Below are 18,311 nucleotides of genomic sequence, written 5' to 3'. Positions count from 1 at the left end.
AGTAAGCGGAGTGCCTGCTTTCCATGCGCAGTGATTGATCAGGGGCCGGCCATGTGACGGCCAGGGCCAATCAGACCCCGCCCCGGGGTGAGACCCGTGGGGCCTGGAGCGTCTCTCCCAGAGTTTGAGCGATGGTGCGGCTGCGGTGCTGGGCCTCCTCTGGACCACAGGCAGGTGAGGGAAAGGTGTGCGATGTGTGTGCACGTGTGTGTGCACTATGCACGTTTTGTATGTGTGGTGTGTATATGTGTGTGATTTGCGTATGTGTGGTGTGTGTGTGCTGTGTGGGGTTTGGGGGGGTGGGGCTAGGCTACCCCGTGTGTGTTGCTGCCCTTGGCGTTGTCGTCAGAACCAGGAAATCTGAGCAACCCCGGGTCTCCAGACCAGACGTGTGGCCCTGAGTGGAAACGTGGCGCGAGCCTCCGCCCTCGGCGGGTGACGCGGCAGGGCGGCCATATTGGCTCCTTGGCGCCCCACGCCTCGCGCGTGAACGCCCACACCGCAGCCGCGCAGGCGCGCTGGGGATGGCGGCCGGAGGGCGGGTGCTCACCCCACTGAACCCCAGGCTCTGTGCTTCCGGCCCCTTCTCCCAGCGCGGCTGTCTCTGAAATGCGCGGGAGTGCTGATGACTGCCCTCCTTCACGTGTCCCCCACGCAATCAGGAGGCTCTCAGACCTCCTTCAAGCCCGAGGTGCCCATGATTTCGCCCATCAATCAGAGATGAAGCCGCGGTCACGCTTGGAGGAGAGGAGGTCGTTCTGGAGCTCTGCCACAAAAGAATCACTGCAACTCGAATAAGGAAAAAAACAGGGCCAGGGAGAGAGAAGAGAGGGACATGAGAGAGAGGGCCAGGCGGAGAGAGGAGCTGCTTCCAGAAGGAATAGATTTGTGCCTGCACTTTGATCCTGTCTGGCTTTTATTTGTTTTCGCCATATCCTCTTCACTGCACCACTCAGCCAAAGGTGCTTTAAATTAGATGAAGCTAAGGAACCCTGTCCCCTCCTCCTTCCCTGCCCACCACACAGGCCGTGATCTTGAGTCAGTGTGAGATCCGTAATCACGCCATGCTCAAACATGGCTGGAATAAATTGAGACAAATAAATAAACTCAAAGGCACCACATGCGTTTGGAATGCTCTTTGCCATGGTTTCCTAACATGCTTGCAGACAGCTAACTCTCAAGGCAAACAAAAAGTGGCAGTGTTTACCCAGCTTCTATTTGGAGCGTGCTAGGAGCCCCTAACTCGTAGATCGCTAGCTGATGGTGGAATTTGCACACAAATTCGGAGTTCGTCATCACAGTCCACCTTCCCTTCCCTTCTCTGCATTCCTCCCTTTCAGTCATCCAAGCTGAACGCAGACCTGTTTTGGGTACACTGGTCCTAGCTTCCACCTGTCTTCAGAGCACAGTACAGAGGGCATGGTGTCCTGAGAGCAGGGAGGTGGGAGGTGAGAGTGAGCCCAGGTTCAGGGTGCATGCGCACTCAGTGGTGTCGTGACCCCACGGACTGTAGGCCGCCAGGCTCCTCTGTCCATGGGATTCTCCAGGCAAGAGTACTAGAGTGGGTTGCCATTTACTACTCCAGTGATCCCAGCCCCTTTGATCAAAAGAGCAGACCAGCGCCAGCCGGGCAGCCTCAGTTTGCTCAGCTGCCAGGGGTGAGCCGTCCGGGGACAGTTTCTCCTGTGCTCTAGTGAAGGAGGCAGATGTCCCCGGGCCCCTGTGAGGCTCTAAAATGAATCTCTTATCTTTCAAAACTTTCCTCTGTAGAACTTGCTCCCACGGGAAGCCCAGTGGCTCTGGATCCACCAGCGCCTGGAGCCCCCCCTCTCCTCCAAGGGAGCAGCTTGTCCTTTCCGGCCTTCGGGAGAATCCACGTGGGCGCTGCTCCCGCCCGCTCAGGCACCGCTGTGGCAGCCTCAAGACCATCACCCCCAGCGCGAAGATGAACCTTCAGCGGTGCTGAGATGAAAGCCCCTGACAAGAAGGTGCCTTATGGCTAAAGACTTGGAATCTTGTCCGTGTCTGAAGATTGACAGAAAGACTCCTGATTTTACATATATACATTTACAGGGACTCCGCTGGTGGTTCAGTGGTTAAGAATCCGCCTTGCCGTGCAGGGGACACAGGTTTGATCGCTGGTGGGGGAATTAATATCCCACATGCCTGGGGGCAACTAAGCCCGCATGCTGCAACTACCGAACCAACAGACAAATGGAGAGTCCGCGCTCCACAGCGAAGATCCCACAGGCCGCAGCTAAGACCCAGTGCGGCCAAACAACTAAATAATTTCTAAACATGTGTGCATATGTATATCTACAGATTTACAGTATATATTTAAAAAAAACCAGCCAGGACATCAAGTCAACCCTAAAGGAAATCAACTCTGAATATTCATTGGAAGGACTGGTGCTGAAGCTGAAGCTCTAATACTTTGGCCACCTGATGAGAAGAGGCGACTCATTGGAAAAGACCCTGATGCTGGGAAAGACTGAGGGTGGGAGGAGAAGGGAGCAACAGAGGATGAGATGGTTGGATGCAATCATTGGCTCAGTGGACATGAGTTTGAGCACACGCCAAAGTGTGCCGAGCACACTCTCCCTGCCTGTAAAGCTCCCTAGTTTCCCAGGAGATGGTGAAGGACAGAGAATCCTGGCATGCTGCAGTCCATGGGGTCGTAAACAGTTGGACACAACTTACCAGCTGAAAACAACAAATACACATTTATTAATATTTATAAATAGCATCTCATACTTTCTGTGATTCCAATAGCTTCATACAATAAACTGCAAGCTGGCCACACCCCCGACAGGGTTCCCACATCTAATATTCCATGGGCATCTGTCTGTCTCTTTGCTTTCTTCAGACCTTCCTTGACTGCCGAGCACACTCCCGGCCTGTAACAGCACCCTAGTTTTCCAGTGAGGAATCACCTCTGCCTGGTTGCCCATGGTCTGTTGGGAGGTGCACTGGTCAGTATTTTCCAGAGAGACAGAACCAACAGGATGTGTATGTATAGAGAGAGATTTATTTAAAGGAATTGGCTCACACAGTTGTGAAGGTGCACATCTAAATCCTGTGGGGTGGGGTGGCAGTTGGAGACCCAGAGAAGAGCTCCAGTCTAGGTCCCAAAGGCCAGCTGCTGCTAGAATTCCTTCTTGCTCAGGGGAGGTCAGTCTTTGTTCTCACTGTGGCTTCAAATGATTGGGTGAGGCCCATCCATGTTAAGTTCACAGATTTAATGGCTAATCTCATCCCAAAATAACTTCATGAAAACACTGAGAATAATACTTCACAAAAATTCCCTGGCAGTCCCGTGGTTAGGACTCCAAACTTCCACCTGGTTGGGGAACTAAGATCCAGCATGCTGCGTAAAATAAAATAAAATAATACTTGACCGAAGCTCTAATACTTTGGCCACCTGATGCAAAGAGCTGACTCTTTGGAAAAGACCACGACACTGGGAAAGGTTGAAGGCAGGAGGAGAAGGGAGTGACTGAAGATATGATGGTTTGATGGCATCATTGACTCAGTGGACCTGAGTTTGAGCAAACTCCCGGAAACGGTGAAGGACAGGGAAGCCTGGCATGCTGCATTCCATAGGGTCACAAAGTCAAACATGGCTGAGCAACTGAGCAACAACAGAGGCCTGGGTGGGTGTCTTGAGCAGGTAGTATACAGAGCAAGAGCTAGGAGGCATGGGAGCAGCGGCGCGCCACACCCCCCAGGCTGCACCGTCCTGGGCCAGAGCCCAGCAGTGCGCTTGGCCATGCAGGAAGCCTGGCATGCCGCAGCCCATAGGGGCGCAAAGAGTTGGACACAACTTAGTGACTGAACAACAACAACAATACTTAACCAAATATCTGGACACTGTGGTCCAGTTGAGTTAACACATGAAATTAACCAGGACAGGATAATACCAGGTAATCAGCTCCCATTTACAGAAGTGGCAGGGTCCTGAGAGCACCCCACTGGACTGGGAATACTGGAGGGGGAGGCAGGGGCCTACACCTTCCCCTGAGTGCCCTGCGGTGGCACTTCCTGCCCCTTGCTTCCTGGCCTCCTTCTGTTGACTCCACACAGGGTGCGCAGCCCCCAGTGGATTCTGGGAGCATCTCATCCCCCAAGAAACATTCACTATTCTCCCACTAAACCACCTGGGATGGGCCTCAGTTCTTGAAGGTAACTCTTAGAATCTTTCTTCCATTTCTTCCTGCACATCTCTTTCAACTTCTTTTCTCTTGGATCAATTCTGCTGATTTATCAGTTCAGTTCAGTTCAGTTGCTCAGTCGTGTCCGACTCTTTGCGACCCCATGAACCGCAGCACGCCAGGCCTCCCTGTCCATCACCAACTCCCGGAGTTTACCCAAACCCATGTCCATCGAGTCGGTGATTCCATCCAGCCATCTCAACCTTTGTCGTCACCTTCTCCTCCTGCTCCCAATCCTTCCCAGCATTAGGGTCTTTTCCAATGAGTCAACTCTTCGCATGAGGTGGCCAAAGTATTGGAGTTTCAGCTTCAACATCACTCCCTCCAATGAACACCCAGGACTGATCTCCTTTAGGATGGACTGGTTGGATCTCCTTGCAGTCCAAGGGACTCTCAAGAGTCTTCTCCAACACCACAGTTCAAAAGCATCAATACTGCGGCGCTCAGCTTTCTTCACCATCCTACTCTCACATCCATACATGACCACTGGAAAAACCATTGCCTTGACTAGACAGACCTTTGTTGGCAAAGTAATGTCTCTGCTTTTAAATATGCTATCTAGGTTGGTCATAACTTTCCTTCCAAGGAGTAAGCGTCTTTTAATTTCATGGCTGCAATCACCATCAGCATTGATTTTGGAGCCCAAAAAAATAAAGTCTGACACTGTTTCCACTGTTTCCTCATCTATTGCCCATGAAGTGATGGGACCAGATGCCATGATCTTAGTTTTCTGAATGTTGAGCTTTAAGCCAACTTTTTCACTCTCCTCTTTCACTTTCATCAAGAGGCTCTTTAGTTCTTCTTCGCTTTCTGCCATAAGGGTGGTATCATCTGCATATCTGAGGTTACTGATATTTCTCCCAGCAATCTTGATTCCAGCTTGTATTTCTTCCAGAGCTGGGCTGGGCTGATTTATACATCCATCAAAGTCATCCATTTCATCTGATGTTTTAATGTACTAGGTTAGAGTTTGTGGCAGGAACAGTAGCGTTCATAAATGTTCAACCTGCTTCCCACACTGCCCCACACTAGTGCAGGGTCACATGATTTGTTCTGACCGATAGGCTTTGAGCAAGTGTGACACATGGCACTTCTAGGCCAAAATATAGAAGGGCCAGCGTGTGACTCTCCAGTGTGTCTTCCCAGCAGTATTATCCCAGACGGGAGGGTCCCAGTCAGCCTGAGTCCCTGAGTGTCTGGGTGGAGCAAGAGACCTTCTGACCTACGTTGCATGTAGAGCCTGAGGACAAAATAACTCTCTGGTTTTAAGTCTCTGGGACACATTGTTGCTTCTGTCTATTTCCTAACATCCTCTTCTCCTCATGAATACAAAGACATCTTCCTATATCGCCCCCTGCAATTTTCAGTCTTCTTTTCTTCCACCTCATCCGACCAGCTGGAATCTATTGGAGGTTTGACATGGAAAGGGATGTTAGTCTTTCAGTTCAGTTCAGTTCAGTCACTCAGTCGTGTCCGACTCTTTGTGACCCCATGAATCGCAGCAAGCCAGGCCTCCCTGTCCATCACCAACTCCTGGAGTTTACCCAAACCCATATCCATTGAGTTGGTGATGCCATCCAGCCATCGCATCCTCTGTCATCCCCTTCTCCTTCTGCCCCCAATCCTTCCCAGCATCAGGGTCTTTTCCAATGAGTCAACTCTTCACATGTGGTGGCCAAAGTATTGGAGTTTCAGCTTCAACATCAGTCCTTCCAATGAACACCCAGGACTGATCTCCTTTAGGGTGGGCTGGTTGGGTCCAAAATCTTGTATTCAGTGTTCCCTACCTACTTGAAATGCCACCTTTATCAAAAGACAGATTCGTCCATATCATGGAGTCTATGCCTGGAATCACTGCGTTGGTGACTCTGAACTGATCAAAATTGCAGATGGTTGTAAAAGTCAGTAATTCTAGGCAAGTTATTTGGCTTGTCACCCATCACCTGGGAGCCTCCATCTCCCCTGGACGTACCTACATAATACCAACAGACAAGAGCCTCCCTCTAGGAGCACCTGTGCAGGTATCAGAAGCAGATCAGAAGGTATCGGAAACCTTACAGTGAGCAAACACCAGGGGTTCAGACTCATATGGACCACAAGTTTTCCCAAGGAAGGTCAAGGGGATTTGCCAAACCCACTTGAAGAACAGAAAGTGGGAGCTTCCCGATGATGGGCACAGAGTGTGGTGACGGGAAATTCCCAGGAGCCCATGGGCTCTGGAAGGTCTCCAGCTCCAGGATGGAGAAGCAGATGCTTGGAGGCAACACTCATGACCCCAGGACAGCCCTTGAGGTTGCTGAGGTGGAAAACACCAGATCTGACCCCTCTGCTCCTGGGTGCCTTCTCCGTGCTGGCTGGGGCCTGGACCACATCCAGCACATGGGGCTGGGTGAGGAAGGACAGTCACTGTAGTTGGGGTCACCTTCTAACAGGGGGACCTCTATCCAGTGGCTCAAAACATCAAGGACTGACCACCTGGCCTTTTGCTGGGTCTCCTCTTCCTCTGGCACAATCCCTTCTGACCACAGAGGCAGGAGAGCTCTGGATGGAAGGAGCACTGGAGATTGGACAGATATGATCAGTTCAGGTTTCACACTGTTATTCTGCCCCCAATAAGCTGAATGATCTAGAAGAATCCGCATTTTTGAGGTTCCTTGAACTTTATTAGGGCTTCCCTGATAGCTCAGTTGGTAAAGAATCCACCTGCAATGCAGGAGACCCCGTTTTGATTCCTGGGTCAGGAAGATCCACTAGAGAAGGAATAGGTTACCCACTCCAGTATTCTTGGGCTTCCACTGTGGCTCAGCTAGTAAAGAATCTGCCTGCAATGTGGGAGACCTGGGTTCGATCCCTGAGTTAGGAAGATCCCCTGGAGAAGGGAAAGGCTACCCACTCCAGTGTTCTGGCCTGGAGAATTTCATGGACTGTGTAGTCCATGGGGTCGCAAAGAGTCAGACATGACTGAGTGACTTTCACTTTGGACTTTATTCATCTTTCCTGATTTCAAAATCCACTTAAATTTTACTCTATACTGCCAGATCAAAATGGCAGGCTGCTGTATTTGCATCTTCTACCACAGTTCAGTTCAGTTCAGTCGCTCAGTCGTGTCCGACTCTCTGCGACCCCATGAATTGCAGCACGCCAGGCCTCTCTGTCCATCACCAACTCCCGGAGTCTACCCAAACCCATGTTCATCGAGTCGGTGATGCCATCCAACCATCTCATCCTCTGTCATCCCCTTCTCCTCCCGCCCCCAATCCTACCCAGCATTAGGGTCTTTTCCAATGAGTCAACCCTTCGCATGAGGTGGCCAAAGTATTGGAGCTTCAGCTTCAACATCAGACCTTCCAATGAACACCCAGGATTGATCTCTTTTAGGATGGATTGATTGGATCTCCTTGCAGTCCAAGAAACTCTCAAGAGTCTTCTCCAACACCACAGTTCAAAAGCATCAATTCTGCGGTGCTCAGCTTTCTTCACCGTCCAACTTTCACATCCATACATGACCACTGGAAAAACCATAGTCTTGACCACAAATCCCATTCAAATGACAAAATGAATATGGAAATAAGAATAGACTTCCTGCAGCACTGGAAGTGTGGCATAAGTCCTCTTGGAGGAGGTCACCATTAGCCCCACCATAGAGCCACCAAGTAGAAGACCCAGAGACTGGAGAAGAATTATACCAAAGAAGTTCTCAAACTGTTGCGAAAGTTCTAGGGCCCACAACAGATTTTCCACCTGGGGATCTGGCAAAGGGACTGAGAACTCCCAAGGAATTTGACTTTGAAGACCTGTGGGATTTTATTACAGAACTTTCACAGGACTGGGGAAACAGACTCTTGGGGGCACAAACAAAATCTTGTGCATACCAGGACTCAGGTAAAGGAGCACTGACCCCACAATAGACTGAGCTAGACTTGCCTGGGAGTGTCCAGGAGTCTCCAGCAAAGGCATGGGTCCACAGAGGCCTGCTGTGGAGTCAGGGGCACTGAATACAACAGTCCTAGGGGCTGCAGCATGCTGACATAAGTCCTTTAGAAGGAAGTTGCCATTACCACCTTTAACCCTACCATAGTTTGGCCTCAGACCAAACTACAGGGAGGAAACACAGCCCCACCCATCAATAGAAAATTGGATTAAAGATTTACTGAGCATGTCCCTACCCATCAGAGAAAGACCCCTACTCCTCCACAGACAGTGCCCCCCATCAGGAAGCCTCCACAAGCCTCTTTTCCTTCTCCATTAGAGGGCAGACAGAATGAACACCACACTCACCGAAAACTAACCAAACTGATCACACGGATCACAGCCTTGTCTAACTCAATGAAACTATGAGCCATGCGGGGCCACGCAAGATGGACAGATCATGGTGGAGAGGTCTGACAGAATGCGGTCCACTGGAGAAAGGAATGGCAAACTACTTCAGTATTTTTGCCTTGGGAACCCCATGAACAGTATGAAAAGGCAAAAAGACAGGACACTGAAAAATGAACTCCCAGGTCAGTAGGTGCCCAACATGTTACTGGAGATCAGTGGAGAAATAACTCCAGAAAGAATGAAGCGATGGAGCCAAAGAAAAAACAACACCCAGTTGTACATGTGACTGGTGATGGAAGTAAAGTTCAATGCTGTAAAGAACAGTATTGCATAGGAACCTGGAATGCGTGGTCCATGAATCAAGGTAAATTGGAAGTGTTCAAACAGGAGATGGCAAGAGTGAACATCAACATTTTAGGAATCAGTAAGTTAAAATGGACCAGAATGGTCGAATTTAACTCAGAGGACCATTATGTTTACTACTGTGGGCAAGAATCCCTTAGAAGAAAGGGAGTAGCCCTGATAGTCAACAAAAGAGTCCAGAATGCAGTTCTTGGGTGCAGTCTTAAAAATGACAGAATGATCTCTGTTCATTTCCAAGGCAAACTATTCGATATCACAGTAATCCAAGTCTGTGCTCCAACCACTAATGCTGAAGAAGCTGAAGTTGAACAGTTCTATGAAGACCTACAAGACCTTCTAGAACTAACACCAAAAAAGAAAAAAAGGTGTCCATTTCATCCTAGGGAACTGGAATGCAAAAGTAGGAAGTCAAGGGATACCTGGAGTAACAGGCAAGTTTGGCCTAGGAGTACAAAATGAAGCAGAGCAAAGGCTAACGGAGTTTTGTCAAGAGAGCGCACTAGTCATAGCAAACGCTCTTTTCCAAAAAAAACCGACGACTCTGCACATGGACATCACCATATGGTCAATACTGAAATCAGGCTGATTATATTCTTTGTAGTCGAAGGTGGAGAAGCTCTATACAGTCAGCAAAAACAAGACCTGAAGATGACTGTGGCTCAGATCATGAGCTCCTTATTGCAAAATTCAGACTTAACTTGAAGAAATTAGGGTAGGCCACTAGACTGTTCAGATATGACCTAAATCAAATCCCTTATGATTATACAGTGGAAGTGACAAATAGATTCAAGGGATTAGATCTGATAGACAGAGTGCCTGAAGAACTATGGATGGAGGTTCATGACATTGTACAGGAGGTGGTGATCAAAACCATCCCCAAGAAAAAGAAATGGAAAAAGGCAAAATGGTTGTCTGAGGAGGCCTTACAAAGAGCTGAGGAAAGAAGAGAAGTGAAAGGCAAAGGAGAAAAGAAAAGATATACCCCTCTGAATGCAACAAATAGCAAGGAGAGATAAGAAAGCCCTACTAAGTGATCAATGCAAAGAAATAGAAGAAAACAATAGAATGGGAAAGACTAGGGATCTCTTAAGAAAATTAGAGATCCCAAGGGAAGACTTCATGCACAGATGGGCACAATAGAGGACAGAAATGGTATGGACCTAACAGAAGCAGAAGATGTTAAGAAGAGATGGCAAGAATACACAGAAGAACTGTACAAAAAAGATCTTCAGGACCCAGATAATCACGATGGTGTGATCACTCACCTAGAGCCAGACATCTTGGAATGTGAAGTCAAGTGGGCCTTGGAAAGCATCACTACAAACAAAACTAGTGGAAGTGATGGAATTCCAGTTGAGATATTTCAAATCCTAAAAGATGATGCTGTGAAAGTGCTGCACTCAATATGCCAGCAAATTTGGAAAACTCAGCAGTGGCCACAGAACTGGAAAAGGTCAGTTTTTCATTCCAATCCCAAAGAAAGGCAGTGCCAAAGAATGCTCAAACTACTACACAATTGCACTCATCTCACACGCTAGCAAAGTAATGCTCAAAATTCTCCAAGCCAGGGTTCAACAGTATGAAAACTGAGAAATTCCAGATGTTCAAGCAGGATTTAGAAAAGGCAGAGGAACCAGAGATGCAATTACCAACATCTGCTGGTTCATAGAAAAAGCAAGAGAATTCCATAAAAACATCTGCTTCATTGACTACACTAAAGCCTTTGACTGTGTGGATCACAACAAACTGTGGAAAATTCTTCAAGAGATGGGAATGCCAGACCACCTTACCTGCCTCCTGAGAAATCTGTATGCAGGTCAAGAAGCAACAGTTAGAACCAGACATGGAACAATGGACTGGCTCCAAATTGAGAAAAGAGTAAATCAGGGTTGTTTATTTAACTTATATGCAGAGTACATCATGTGAAATGCCAGGCTGGATGAAGCACAAGCTGGAATCAAGATTACCAGGAGAAATGTCAATAACCTCAGATATGCAGACACCACCCTTATGACAGAAAGCGAGGAGGATTTAAAGAACCTCTTGATGAAAGTGAAAGAGGAGAATGAAAAAGTTTGCTGAAAACTCAACATTCAAAAAATGAAGATCATGCCATCTGGTCCCATCATTTCATGGCAAAGATGGAGAAGCAATGGAAATGGTGAGATACTTTATTTTCTTGGGCTCTAAAATCATTGCAGGTGGTGACTGAAGCCATGAAATTAAAAAATGCTTGCTCCTTGGAAGAAAAGCTATGACCAACCTAGACAGCATATTAAAAAGCAGAGACATTACTTTGCCAACAAAGGTCCATCTAGTCAAAGCTATGGTTTTTCCAGTAGTCATGTATGGATGTGAGAGTTGGACTATAAAGAAAGCTGAGCGCTGAAGAATGGATGCTTTTGAACTGCGGTGTTGGAGAAGACTCTTGAGAGTCCCTTGGACTGCAAGGAGACCAAACCAGTCCATCCTAAAGGAAATCAGTCCTGAATATTCATTGGAAGGACTGATGCTAAACCTGAAACTCCAGTACTTTGGCCACCTAATGCGAAGAACTGACTCACTGGAAAAGACCCTCATGCTGGGAAAGATTGAAGGAAAAGGGGACGTCATAGGGAGAGATGGTTGGATGGCATCACCAACTTGATGGATATGAGTTTGAGCAGGCTCTGGGAGTTAGTGATGGACAGGGAAGCCTGTCGTGCTGCAGTCCATGGGGTCACAAAGAGTCAGACACAACTGAGCGACTGAATTGAACTGAGCACTAAAAGTAGGGAGCAGTGCCATAATTCAGGACGACATAAAGTCAAGAGCATTATCCCGATGTGAATTCCACACAGAGGTGAGAAGCCCAGATTACAGCTCAGACTTGGGACTGGGCCCTTGGGGAAGAAGGCGGCTTGGTTTTCCCCAAGGAACCTCAGAAAAAATTCATGCTTGGGGACACTTGTGGCTTTGAGCAGCAGAAGGGCATGGGACAGCTCTGGGGGTCACAGAAGAACTCGTAGGTCTAGAATGTACAGAGAACTCGGCCAGACACTCCCTCTCCCCTGACCAGGCTGTGGTCAGTGAGATAGCTGTCTAAGTGAGGAGCAACCTGCCTGAGAGCCATGACAAGAGCTTGTGGCCATACAGAGGCATGGAGCAGTCCCCTTCCAGTCCCCGAAACAAACAGAGGAACAGAGGTTTGGAAGGGCAGCACAGTTACCCCAGGATAAGGCCTTTGGGGTTGGCTTTTACTAATTGAAGTTATTGGAATGTCTTGATGCTAGCATGTCCTGGGTAGGGGGCCATATCCTGGAGAAGACTCCTGAGAGTCCCATGGACAGCAGGTAGATCACACCAATCAATCTAAAGGAAATCAGTCCTGAATATTTATTGGAAGGACTGATGCTGAAGCTGAAGCTCCAATACACTGGCCACCTAATTTGAAGAGCTGACTCATTGGAAAAGACCCTGATCCTGGAAAGATTGAAGGCAGGAGGAGAAGGGGACGACAGAGGATGAGATGGTTGGATGGCATCACTGACTCAATGGACATGGGTTTGAGCAAGCTCCGGGAGATAGTGAAGGACAAGGAAACCTGATGTTCTGCAGCCCATGGGGTTGCAAAGAGTGTGACACAACCTAGCGAGTGAACAGCAACCCAAAGGGGAGTTTGAGGGAGAATGCACACAAGTATATGTATGGCTGAGTCCCTTTGCTGTCTACCCAAAACTATCACAACGTTGCTAATCGGCTATGCTGCTGCTGCCGCTGCTAAGTCGCTTCAGTCGTGTCCGACTCTGTGCGACCCCAAAGACGGCAGCCCACCAGGCTCCCCCGTCCCTGGGATTCTCCAGGCAAGAACACTGGAGTGGGTTGCCATTTCCTTCTCCAATGCATGAAAGGGAAAAGTGAAAATGAAGTCGCTCAGTCGTGTCTGACTCTTAGCGACCCCATGGACAGCAGCCTACCAGGCTCCTCCATCCATGGGATTTTCCAGGCAAGAGTACTGGAGTGGGGTGCCATTGCCTTCTCCAATAATCGGCTATACCCCAATACAAAATAAAAAGTTTAAAAAAAAAAGGAACCCAAGAGGAGCAGTCCAAGAACAAGAAGATCCCATGGGCCAGTCTCTACTCTTGGCACAGGTGAGCTACTGGCTTGGCAGTCCCACTAAACAGCAACACCCTCACCCTCGATCCTGGGCAAAGGGAACCACATCCCACCCCTTAGAGTAGCTGAAAATGGACTTAACTGGATTCTCAGTTGCAGATCTGAAAGCTACTTATGTTTCCCAGGGTTCGGAACACAGTCTGCAAATCAGTATCACACATCCACGCTCCATAGCACTAAGCCCCCCCACTTCCTCCTCCGATGCCCTCCTTTCCTGCACACGCCCCGTCCTGGTGGGGGCAGGTGGGGGCACACTCTGCTGGTTCCTGTGACTAACTCAGGAGTCCCACCATGCACTGGCGTGTCGGAGGGCCCTCGGCTGCGCTGAACCCAGGGCCGACCCAGCCCTGGCGGCCTCAGGTGGTGGTGGTGGTGGTGGTGGTGGTGGTGGTGGTGGGAGGGGCCTCCCGCCCTCCCCCCCCCCTGGCTGCAGCCCCTTCTGCTGGCTAGATGGGCCGGGACAGGACGCCTTGGTCAATGGCAGCTAACCAATCACAGTCCGCCCGGTGGCCTGAGTCCCCGACAGCACAGCCTGGGAACCAGGACAGCAGGTGCCTGGTCTCCCGCCCACGCAGAGCCCGAGGACACACACAGTCCATCCAGCTGCCTCCCTCTGCCACGTAGGCTTCCCGCCAGGGGCCAGAGCCCCGAGCAGCCTCAGCGTCCAGGGGCGTCTGTCACCACAGCCATCCAGAAAGGACCTCCAAGAAAGGAGAGCCACGGCCAGCGACGGAGGTGGGAAGTGACGAGATCCAAACTGCATTTCAGGGAAACACGCTCTCAGAGACAGAACTTGGACCAGGTTGGGTAATTCATTCGCTCGAGTTCTTGGGAGACAGGAGATCCTGGAGAGCTCAGGGCCGGTTGTCAGGGAGGTTTGGATTTGAAACTCAGCTCTGGCTCTGACGAACCAGGGAACCTTCAACAGCGCGCCAGCCTTCTCTCAACACCAGCCTCTCCTGGACGATGGTGTGAACCCCCACCCCTGGCCGGGTAGCATGGTGATCAGGCCACGCCTGATGTGCGGTGAAGGCTCATGGGTGGCGCCGTGGGCGTGGGTGTGAGCTGTGGCCGGTGCCGGCGTTTCCTGTGGCTCCATGCGAAGCAGGTGCTGTTTCTGTGGCCATTGGTGCCAAGTGGAGAGGAGGCCCCTCTACCTCCCAACCTCCCAGAACTGTCAGGGCCCTTCTCACTGCTTTTAAGGAGAAGAGTCAGACCAGAGAACCACATGCTGTGAGAAGTGATCCTGCCAGCCCTCCAGAAGTCACCCATCTGGGGTCAATAGAGTGAGAGAGAGAGAGAGAGACTCCCTTCTCTGCAGAGAGACACCACCGCCACCTCTGGCCGCGAGGTGACGTCCCCCAGGGGAGGCCCGTCTCATCCACCCGCAGGGAAGGTCTGTGGTGCTCTGGGGCTGGCTCTCCTCGGCCTGGTATGGTGTGTCTGCACATGACCCCGGCCAGGGAGCCACAGCCCTGCTGCAGACCCTCATTAACCCCGGGCCTGACGTTCTCACCAGCCCAGAGCCGGACTGAAGAGGTTTTCCCGCCGACGGCACAAGAGACAGAAAGGCAAGAGCTATGAGAGACCAAGAACCTGCAGTGAGGACCCAGGGGTGGCGGAAGGGACGGGCGCCACCCTCCCGAGTGACAAGGGAGGGGCTGCCGCCAGGTGGATGCCCCCTAAGGGGTGGGAATCCGCACCGCGTCCCGGCCCAGGGGAGCCAGAGGGAAGAGTCTGGAACCGGCGCCCCGGCCCGCGCCCCTCCTCACACCCTCCGGGCGGGGCTATTAAAATCCCTTCTGGCCTCCAGATGCACGCCTGTAAGCCATTTCCCTTTTGTTATTTCAAGCTCCGGGGCCTTGATCTTTTGCCACTTTGGAAGAAGCGGAGAAACAAAGAGGTCTGGGGCCGTTGCTTAACAGCAGAGGCTGGCGTCCCCGCTCCCGGCCAGCGTCCACCCGATCCCCTTGCCGAAGCATCCCTTTGATGGGGTCAGGCTGGGCTCTACAGAGCAGGCGCTCCCCCGTCCTCCCAGAGCAGCGCTCAGCAGCGCCCTCGCCTGTCATCTGCAGCCAAGCGGAGGGAGCTGGCCAGCCTCAGGCTGCCCTTCTGGCAATGGCCATTAGAAAGCAAGAGGTAAATAAGAGTGAGGCTCCTGCAGTCAGTGACATGTGTGTGCCCTGAGTGCCTGGGGCTGCTGGACCCTGGACCCTGCTTCACCCACTTGAAAAGGTGCAAAATGCCCTGCAGGGCCGTGCTGGCCTCCAAGACTGTTTCAACGTGTGGAAGAGCTGAACTAGGAGTTCATTGCAGGCTGCATTTCACTTCAAGGCAGGCAGGGCCTCTTGCCTTGTTGGTCGCCCTGGGCCCTGGCTCTGAACTCAAGGTTGGGCTCAGTGGGGGACGTGGCAGACACTTCTGAGCAGTGGAAATTCCAACTCTGCCACTGGGAGCCATGGGACCCTGGAACCCCCTTCATTCATATATTCATTCGCTTCCTTGTTTATTCACCCAACAAGCATACTGCGAGCCGGCCTGTGCCCTGTGATTAGGTAACAAGGACGACAATGCTCTGATGGGTGGTGGGAGCATCTTACTCTAGCAGAGGAACCGGGCAGGATTCCTTCAGGCTGAGCCCAAAGCCAGCCGAGCCGAAGCATGGAGAGAAGTCCCTCGAGGGAAGGAGGAGAGGAGACCAGCCCAGGCAGAGGACGGAGCCTGTGGTTCCTGGAGACACACGCGAGTGGGACCCCCTGGGGACCTCCAGGGACTCAGTCTTGTGGGTTGGAACCAAAACACCGAAACTGCCAATGGGCAGAAGTGAAGATGTGATGAGGGGCAGCGAAGGAGGAGATGCGGCTGCAGGTGGGCGGCTGTGCAGAGGCTGCCCACCCTGGAACAGCAGCGAGGGGCCCCCGGGAGACGGCAGGAGGAGGCGGTGCTGAGAACTGTTGGGGAGAATAAGTGGGACTTGGGACTAGACAGGAACAAGTGACAGTCACACCACCAGCTCCCTCAAGAGCAAGCTGTGGAGCGGGGGTGGGAGAGGGACTCCGCTTGGCCGTGTTCAGGGTGAAGTGACTGAAATGGGGCAGGATGCTGGGCTGCAGCAGGCAGCGTCAGGATGTGAGGAGGGCAGTCTGGGTTAGAGCTGCGAGGGACCTGAAGCCATGTGAACGTGGAAGCAGAGGCTGAGGTTGGAGAGAAGCCAGGAAAGCCTCCCCGTCCAACGGCTGGGCTCAGAAATGGAAGGTGGGTGGGATGCCAGGAGGGGGCCTGGGGCGCTCGGCCTGCTGGAGGAAACAGTCCCCTCTCCAGCTCTTGCTGCTGGAGGAGGGGCTGGTCCGAAGGCCTGTGGGCACAGGCTCCACCCCCATTGCAGACTGGTTCCCCCACGGAAACACTCTTTTCCACCTGAGTCCCTGCAAACCTGCTCCCCATCCACGCTGTTCTGGTCCTGGGGCCCAGGCTGTGGCCACATTTCTCTGAGCCCATGGAAGTGCAGGCCTATGCGGTGGGGTCCATGGCACATACCTTTCCTTCCAGAATCTTTGGTTTGCACAAGGAGCCACCGCTTTCAGATGAAAGGGGGCAGGGCACTGTGCTGGGGGTGAGAGGTCTGGGTCAGCTTCCTGCTCTTCCTCTGAGTCAGCAGCAACGTCTTCTCTTGGCCTCATTTACTCTGCTGGGTGATGGGTATAGTGCCTGAGTGCCTCCCCAGAGGGTCAGGCAAGTATCAGCTGGGGATGACAAGGAGTGTTGTATTGTCACCATGTTCTTGATGTTTAGTCACTCAGTCGTGTCTGACTCTTTTGCGACCCCATGGACTAGCCTGCCAGGCTCCTCTTTCCATGGATTTCCCAGGCAGCAATACTGGAGCAGATTGCCATTTCCTTCTCCATGGGATTTCCCAACCCAGGAATCAAACCTGCATCTCCTGCAATGGCAGGCAAATTCTTCACCACTGAGCCACCAGGAAAGCCCATTGTCAGCATAACATGAACATAAAAGATTATATCATCCTAACCCTCATAATCACCATACCACAATCACCATCACCACCACCACCATCATCATCATCATCACCACCATCATCACCATCATCATCGTTTTCACCATCATCACCATCACCATCATCACCATCATCATCACCATCATCACCATCACCACCATCACCATCATCACCATCACCATCATCACCATCACCATCACCATCATCATCACCATCATCACCATCACCACCATCACCACCATCACCATCATCACCATCACCATCACCATCATCACCATCACCATCATCACCATCATCACCATCATCATCGTTTTCACCATCATCACCATCACCATCATTACCATCATCATCACCATCACCACCATCACCACCATCACCATCATCACCATCACCATCATCACCATCATCACCATCATCACCATCACCATCATCATCATCACCATCATCGCCATCATCACCATCATCACCATCACCATCACCATCACCATCACTATCATCAACATCATCACCATCATCACCATCATCATTGTTGTCACCATCATCACCATCGCCCTCATCACCATCACCATCATCATCATCACCATCATCACCAGCTGCTTCATTGGACCTGATCCTCACCTGGTGGAAACTTAAACTGATGCTCTCCCCTCCACTGATGCTCACCACTCATCCATCCGCTTTCCGAATTCACGACATTCTTAACATCTCTTGTACATTCATCACCACCATCATCATCACCAGCATCACTATCATCACCATCACCACCATCACCACCATCACCATCATCGTCACCATCACCACCATCACCATCATCACCGTTATCATCACCATCATCACCATCGTCACCATTGTCATCTTCACCATCACCACCATCATCGTCACCATCACTACCATCACCATCATCACCATTATCATCACCATCATTACTATCACCATCATCATCATCACTCATTATTACCACCATCATCACCACCATTATTATCATAAACTTCACCATCTTCATCATCACCATTGTCAATCCTATACTGGAAGTCCTGCCACCACCCCACCCCATACAGAGGTCTTTCTGTGGCAGAGAACGTAGCACCATCTTGAGTTAGTTCAACCTATTTACAGACAATTTTGCTGATGGTAAGTTCTTTGCCATTTTGTCTGTTTGTTTCAGTTGTAAATCAGCACCCCCATCCTCATCAGCAAAAAATGTCAACATCTCTCTTTCATGTGACATTAGTTAGATACAATCA

General features: G+C 50.8%; 1 long non-coding RNA gene across 1 annotated transcript; it reads left to right on the top strand.

The window, feature by feature from the left end:
• Positions 1–2,315, top strand: LOC145504620 (uncharacterized). The gene is made up of 2 exons (XR_014052338.1): positions 1–174; positions 1,771–2,315. It is a non-coding gene; the product is annotated as an uncharacterized LOC145504620 (long non-coding RNA).
• Positions 2,316–18,311: the final 15,996 nt, after the last annotated feature.

The sequence above is a fragment of the Giraffa tippelskirchi genome, chromosome 5 (assembly GCF_054371585.1).
Source record: "Giraffa tippelskirchi isolate mGirTip1 chromosome 5, T2T-mGirTip1v1.2.pri, whole genome shotgun sequence".
In the NCBI taxonomy this organism is placed as follows: Eukaryota; Metazoa; Chordata; class Mammalia; order Artiodactyla; family Giraffidae; genus Giraffa; species Giraffa tippelskirchi.
This window is presented reverse-complemented; position numbering and strand designations above follow the sequence as displayed.